General features: G+C 53.8%; 1 long non-coding RNA gene across 1 annotated transcript; it reads left to right on the top strand.

Moving 5' to 3' along the window:
* Nucleotides 1–1,017: 1,017 nt before the first annotated feature.
* LOC132083655 (uncharacterized) lies at nt 1,018–7,541 on the top strand. The gene is made up of 2 exons (XR_009419965.1): nt 1,018–1,097; nt 6,969–7,541. It is a non-coding gene; the product is annotated as an uncharacterized LOC132083655 (long non-coding RNA).
* Nucleotides 7,542–7,644: the final 103 nt, after the last annotated feature.

Below are 7,644 nucleotides of genomic sequence, written 5' to 3'. Positions count from 1 at the left end.
GTGCTCCAAAGGGTGTCCCCCCTTTGGAGGGCAGGAGGGGGTGTGGACAGGGGGTATGGACAGGGGGTGTGGACAGGGGGTGTGGACAGGGGGTGTGGACATGGGTATGGACATGGGTATGGACAGGGGGTGTGGACAGGGGGTATGGACAGGGGGTGTGGACAGGGGGTGTGTACAGGGGGTGTGGACAGGGGGTGTGGACATGGGTATGGACATGGGTATGGACAGGGGGTGTGGACAGGGGGTATGGACAGGGGGTGTGGACAGGGGGTGTGGACAGGGGGTATGGACAGGGGGTATGGACAGGGGGTGTGGACAGGGGGTGTGGACAGGGGGTGTGGACATGGGTATGGACAGGGGGTGTGGACAGGGGGTATGGACAGGGGGTGTGGACAGGGGGTGTGGACAGGGGGTATGGACAGGGGGTATGGACAGGGCTGCCACGCCCTGCTGTCACAGCCACAGGCCTGGAGGCCCTGGGTCCCACAGCAGAGGGGGTGACTCCATCCTCTGCCCTCCATCCTCTGCCCTGTGGGAGCAGTGAGGGACACGGAGCCTCCCAGAGCCAGGAACTGGGGGAGGCAGGAGCAGTGGCACCCCAGAGCTTTGGCACATTTTGCCTTCGGTGCTTGAGCCAGGCACTACTGCAGTTTTATATTTATGAAGCCATGCCTGGGGATTGCTGGAGAGGCCTTTCATTTCTCCTGGTTTCACTCTGAACATGCCTCTCTCGGGACAGAGGGAACATTTTCGTTGTTATTGAATGTCATTTCTGTGCAAACTGAGCAGGGGAAAAATATTCTGATAATAACTGGAATATATGGAGGATGGTAGCTCCTGGCTGCTGTTTTTTTTAATATTTTTTTTATTTTTCTCCCTCTGATGAGAGTTTCAAGGTCAGCTGGCTCCACAGACACAAATATGCCAGGAACAAAATGTGCAGATGCTCAGGAGTGTGGGACAGCCACGCTGGCACTGTAAACAGCCCTGGCTCGTGGCCAGCACTGCCTGCACCCAGCATGCAGGAGGGCTCAGGAAAAAGCACTTTATTCCAGCCAGATCAAGATTTATCTTTTCTCTCAGCTGCATCATTAAACGTGAGTTATTCGTATTTTTGTGGGAAAACCTGGATTCAGCACAACCTCAACATTTTATTTGGAGGATCAGGAGGGGTTTTATTTAGAACCCAAAAGCAATATCTGAGTGCATAACAGCGCTGAATGAGTGGCTGGAACAAAAACAGGGGGGAAAAAATGGTTTTATTCCTCATTGTGCTGCTGATTTATTGTGTAAACATAGACAAATCTTTCACTGTAGCTCTTGCAGTTTCTTACACACCCTCTCTTTTCCCTCCTAGATATGTCTGCTTTTGTCAGTTACTTGTGTGAACTAAATATCAGCCAGTCAGGCAAAAGCTGGCAATATCTTCCTCCAGCAGTCTCAGGCAGACTTAAAATATTAATGCATTTTATAATGTACTTATTTTTTGTAACTGTCAGTCGTTGCTACCAAGACAGGGAATTCCTTATAAATATTGAATGCTGCTGCAAGGTCTGCAAATAAAATTCTAGAAATGGTTCTCTCGAGCTCGCAAATGACTGAAAAACTGCTGAAAACCTTGCTAATTTTAGTAAACTCTGTGGAAATCCGAGTTGCGTAAGTGTTTCTGGGGTTTTCTAATGAACAGCGATGGTTGCAGTGGTGGCTCTGAATTCAAGCAGTGCATGCAGGCTCCTCTCTGGCCACTCACACTCTGGGGACAAATGGAATGATTGGTTTCACTGTGTAAGGCTCCCCTGAAGGTGTGGGTGCACCTCAGAAATCAGCTTGAAGGTCTATTTAGTGTCAAAGAATAAAACTTAATTGCAGAGGAGATCCAGCGCCCAGCCCAAGGCTGGAATTGTGATAGAATTGTGATGGAATTGTGATGGAATTGTGATTCTCTGCGGAGAATTTCCCTGTAGAGCATTTCCAGCTCATGCAGAGCAAAGGGAACACAGCCAGGAGCTGGGCCAGGTGTGGCAGCAGCCACTCCATGTCCCTGCTGGGGCAGCAGCAATTCACTGTTTGCTTCTTTGGGACCCTCCCACCTAAAGAATCCCCGGGCAAGACTGGACTGGGAGCAAGGGAGGGTGACACCAGCTGCAAGGGCCAGTCTGCTTTATCTCCTGAGAACGGATTGCAAATAGTATCAAAACATGGCATTTACACAAATTGCTGCTGCAGGGCCTCTCGTTGTTGCTTTGCTCCATGGATTGTGCTTTCTGCTCAGTGACCACAGGATGGGCTGGAAGAGGCTGCTTATGGTGCCCTGATCCCTCTCCAGGGGATCCCTGGTTCCTCTGATCCCTCTCCAGGGGATCCCTGGCTCTCCTGATCCTTCTCCAAGGGATTCTTTTTTCCCCTGATCCCTCTCCAGAGGATCCCTGGCTCCCCTGATCCCTCTCCAGGGGATCTCTGGTTCCTCTGATCCCTCTCCAGGGAATCCCTGGTTCCCCTGATCCCTATCCAGAGGATTCTTTTTCCCCTGATCCCTCCCCAGAGGATCCCTGGTTCCTCTGATTCCTCCCCAGAGGATCCCTGGCTCCCCTGATCCCTCTCCAGGGGATCCCTGGTTCACAGGGACACAATCCAGGCCTAGAGGGAGCACACAGCTTTGGCTGAGCTGTTTCCAGTGCCCAAAGGCAACACTCAGTGTATGACATTCATGCAGAGACTTTTGTGGGATCTTTCAGAGCCAATTAAATCCCCTGGAAGATTCCTCATAGGCAAATGAAGGAATTGCTGGCTCTACCTCCAGTCCCTGTCTTGCCAGTGCTGGGAGAGCCACGAGCTAGAGCTGAGATCTGTGTTCATGAAGGGGTTAATGAGTGGCTGGTTTGAGAACTGGACTGTCCCTTCCTGTTACACCCTGCACCCACCCACCCACCCACCCATCCCATCCCATCCCATCCCATCCCATCCCATCCCATCCCATCCCATCCCATCCCATCCCATCCCATCCCCCCCTCTGCAAAGGGAAGGCTTTGTGCTTCAGCAGGGAATGAATGTAAGAGATCCCCACCTGGAAGAAGCGAGGCGTTGGCTTTTGTCACAAACCTGTCCAGCTCTGAGAGCCCAACAGGGAAACTGTCCCCTGGGTCTGCCCCATCAGTGTCTGACTGGTGCCCGTGTGGCTCCTGAGCAGGGAGGAGCCTGGCTCTGGAGAGGTGGCAGACAGGAGAGGTGGCATACAGAGGAGGTGGCACACAGGGGAGAGAGGTGGCACACAGGGGAGAGAGATTACACACAGGGGAGGTGCCACACAGGGGAAGTGGCACACGGGAGAGGAGAGGTGGCACACAGGGAGGTGGCACACAGGGAGGTGGCACACTGGAGAGGTGGCACACAGGGAGGTGGCACACGGGAGAGGTAGCACACGGGAGGAGAGGTCACACACAGGGGAGGTGGCACATGGGAGAGGAGAGGTGGCACACAGGGGAGAGAGGTGGCACACAGAGAGGTGGCACACAGGGCAGGTGGCACACTGGAGAGGTGGCATACAGGGAAGGTGGCACACAGGGGAGGTGGCACACAGGGGAGGTGGCACACGGGAGAGGAGAGGTGGCACACAGGGGAGAGAGGTGGCACACAGGGGATGTGGCACACAGGGGTGGTGGCACACAGCAGAGGTGGCACACAGCAGAGGTGGTAGCACACGGGTGGTGGCACACAGGGAAGGTAGCACACAGGGCAGGTGGCACACAGCAGAGGTGGCAGCACACAGGGGTGGTGGCACACAGGGCAGGTGGCACACTGGAGAGGTGGCACACTAGAGAGGTGGCACACAGGGAGGTGGCACACAGTTCAGGTGGCACACGGGAGAGGTGGCACACAGGGGAGGTGGCACACAGGAGAGGTGGCACACAGCAGAGGTGGCACACAGGGCAGAGAGGTGGCACACAGGGAGGTGGCACACAGCAGAGGTGGCACACAGCAGAGGTGGCACACAGGGAGGTGGCACACAGGAGAGGTGGCGCACAGGAGAGGTGGCACACAGGGGAGGTGGCACACAGGAGAGGTGGCACACAGGGCAGAGAGGTGGCACACAGGGCAGAGAGGTGGCACACAGGAGATGCCACACGGCTCCGCACTGTGCACATCCCGGGGATCCTCGCCCTGGCACCTACCGGGGAAGTTCAGCCTGAGGTGCTGCTGCTGCACCTGCAGAACAAGAGCGTAGTTAGCGTTAATTAGCACGGCGCTGGCTCAGAGCAGGGCTCACCCACGGGCGGGCACTCTCGATAAAGGATCCGAGGCTGGGCTGGGATCAGCGCGGCCCCAGCCCGGGAGCCGGGGCAGGAGCGCGTCCCCGCCGGCTCGGGGATCCTCATTATCACACCAAAGCACGTCCGGCCCCACTCCTCCACAGCCGAGCGGGGGAGCTGGCTCGGGAAACTTCCCCTCGCCTGCTTCCCGAGTTTCCTTTGGATTTCGGGGGCTGGATAAGCCCCAAAGACAAAAGGAAGTCGAGACAGAGTGGGTGACTGTCACGTCAGGATTCTCAGAGCCTCAGCTCCCGTTCAGGCGAGTACCAGGGGAGGCTGGAGGTGGATGAGCAATCCTAGGAGCTGTTTCCAGCACTGCCTCTTACAACTCTGTTTTCTTCTAGTGGGGCGGCTGACAAACGGGAAGAGACATCTCTCATTCCGGAGATCAAATTGCACAACAAATTAAAACGCTCCCTGGAGGCACCGCTGCTCCCTCTCCTCTCAAGCCAAAGCCTGTCCTGACTGCAGAGCAGGTGCCCGTGTCACCGGGGCTCACTGTCCCTTTGAGTGACGAGTGTCAGGGCCAGGCTGGCCTCAGCAGAGGGGATGGCTCATTTATAGCCCGTGAAACCTCAGGGAAATGCAGGGGCCGTGGGGCTGCCCTGCTGTGTTCTACAGGAACCTGCAAAAATCCAACCGGGTCATTTTAGGCAAGCTTTTGATATAGGTAGGATCCTCAGAGAGCAATTTAGTGACACCAAAATGAGATTAGAGCTTGTTCTTGTTGTTCTGCTTGCAGTTCCAGGAGCTGAGCATTCCACAGTTGCCATAAATCCCCCCTGTAAATAGCTCTGGATGTCCTTTGAACAGTACAGCTGTTAGAGCTTATGAGCACCCCCAGGAAAATCAAGATGTTGCACTGATGTGAAATCTGTACCTCTGTACTCCTGGAATTGGATCCTTCATCCCATTCCAGCACAAGGTTTAATTTGGCTGCCTCCTGCTTCTACCTGTCTCTCTGCATCAGCTGGAAAGGAAAGAGCGCAGCTGCTCAGACTCAGAGCAGTGCATCCTGAATGCCACTGCCTGAGGTGAATCCCATCCTGAACAGAAAATCAATCCCTCTGCATTTCCATGTTTCCATCCCAGCCCAAAAATATCCAAACTGTGCTGCCATTTGGTGTTAAATCAGCCCTTCTGCAGCCTGCTGATCCCTGCAGCTCTGGAACATATTTCAAACCTGCGAGGCCATTGAAAACTTTTTCACCACCTCAGCAGGGGCACAGTGATGTCACCAATGTTGGTTTGCAGCTGAAAAACTGCTCCTAGGTCTGGCTGGTCTTTAATTAGGACAAATTGGGAGATGTCTGTTGAAATAATACGTGAAACACAGCAGAGTTTGCAGTGTAGGATAAGGAAGCAAAAGCAGGGACTCACATGGACCAGGGGAAGGAGATCCTGCCTGGTGATCAAAGAAAAGCCCCTGAAAGGCCTTTGGTGCTGATGGAAGCAGTGCCTCTCCAGAGCCTGCCTGGCGTGGCCTGGGCTGTGCTTGGTTGGGTGCAGCAGGCACAGAAAGGCACTTCCAGCGTGAGCTGGGTGAGTCTGGGGTCAGGAATTCTGCTCTGACACCCGGCAGAGGGGTGGGCAAGCGTCCCAACCATCCACGTGCCATGGACAAATGTCCTTACGGGAGGAGCCTCCAAGCCTCTGCAGCTGGAGAATCCATGGAGGATATTGGAGAAACTGGGATTTCTGCAGCCGCAGGGCCTGGGCGGGCTGTGAAAATCCAGGGCCCCGTGTAACCCCTGGTGTAACCCCGCTTGTGTGGCGGTTTTGGGGCCGGTTTGGAGGGATGGCCGCGGTGCCGGCAGATGGCAGTGCCTGTCAGAATTCCAGCGCCGGGAGCCCCGGGAATCTGCCCGAGGCGGGAAAGGCGTCAGGGACACGCACGGAGCCACTGGAGCTCCGGTGCCATGGGAGCCGTGCGGGCTGGCAGACACACAGACACCCACACAGATACCCACACAGACTGGCATCCACACAAACAGACAGACACACAGGCACAGAGACACCCACACAGACAGACACACACACACCCACACACACAGACACAGACACCCACACAGACAGACACACAGACACCCACACACCCAGCACGGACCCCTCCGAGGCCCCCCTGCTCCCCGAGCCCCTCCCCGGTCCCAGGGCGGCCGCTCGGGCCAAGGCCGCGGTGGAAGGGCCGATCCCAGCCAGGCCGTGACACACCGGCCTTGCACATACTGCGCTCTTCCAGAGATTCCTTCTACATCTCCCAGCACAAGAATTCATTGCAAATCTTATTAACAGAGATGAGATGAAGGAGGAAGCAGAGCTGATGCCATTCTGAAGGTGGCACTGTCCTTAGTGCTGGGGAAGCAGCGTCCAGGGACCTGCTCTGAAAGCCAACGCTGTGGTTTAGGGGGGCTGACTCTCCCACTGAATGAATTTACTCTTTAGTGCTTTTTAAGGAAGTTTGAATGCTCATTAAAAATACCCAAAGTGTGACTGTACTCCCCGAATAACACTTTTATAAAGTTATCACGGACATACCCCTAAAAGGTAAAAGTAATTCTGCTGAAAATACATTCCTGGCAGTTGTGAGCAGGCAGAAGATCTGATGGAATTTCACAGAATCTGGTGAACAGTTCCTTACCATGTCCTTTGCTTTCCTTGCAGGGGGTTTTAGTGCTGCCTGGAATTCAGCCCTGAGCTGTCGCAGCCTTGCTGGGCCAGCCTGAGCTGCTGCTGGGCAATCAGGAGCCAGGCTGGCTGGGCTGAGCTCCTGCCCACGCTGTGCTGCAGTGGCAAACACCAACCAGCCCGTGGAAAAGCAAAATTACATCTCCAAAACTGATTTTGATGGCTGAAATCCTTGGTCTGGCTACAGATTCCTGTCCCATCTGTACAGATCCAACATCCACAGGAAGAACCAGAGCACGGATAAAAGGAGTGTGTGCACAGAGATGGGCTTTCTTCTCACAGTCCCTGGGCAATATGACTATTAATAATATTCAAACCTGTGGTTATTTCTTTCTTCAGCATGTCTGTCTTTGATTTTCCCAGTCTAGTCTCCACAATAAGATGTTATGTAGCTAGATTTAAGCTGGTTAAGACCAAGTTTTCTGATTTGCATGAAGTTCCATTAGTTCTCTTTTTCTCCTGTTCAAAAAAAAAAAAAAAAGGAATGCAAATAATAAATTGCAAAATGTCTATTTAGGAAAATAAAAATATCATTCCAATGCTAATGTATTTCATTAGTGATAGGGTAATTTTTTAAAAAACGAAAAAATTGAAAATCATTCAAAGGAGAACAAAAAGTAGCTCGCAGGTTTCAGCAATACCCACACAATCC

This window comes from Ammospiza nelsoni, chromosome 24 (assembly GCF_027579445.1).
Source record: "Ammospiza nelsoni isolate bAmmNel1 chromosome 24, bAmmNel1.pri, whole genome shotgun sequence".
Taxonomy (NCBI): Eukaryota; Metazoa; Chordata; class Aves; order Passeriformes; family Passerellidae; genus Ammospiza; species Ammospiza nelsoni.
Note: the sequence above shows the minus strand (reverse complement) of the source record. Positions and strands in the feature narration are given on the sequence as shown.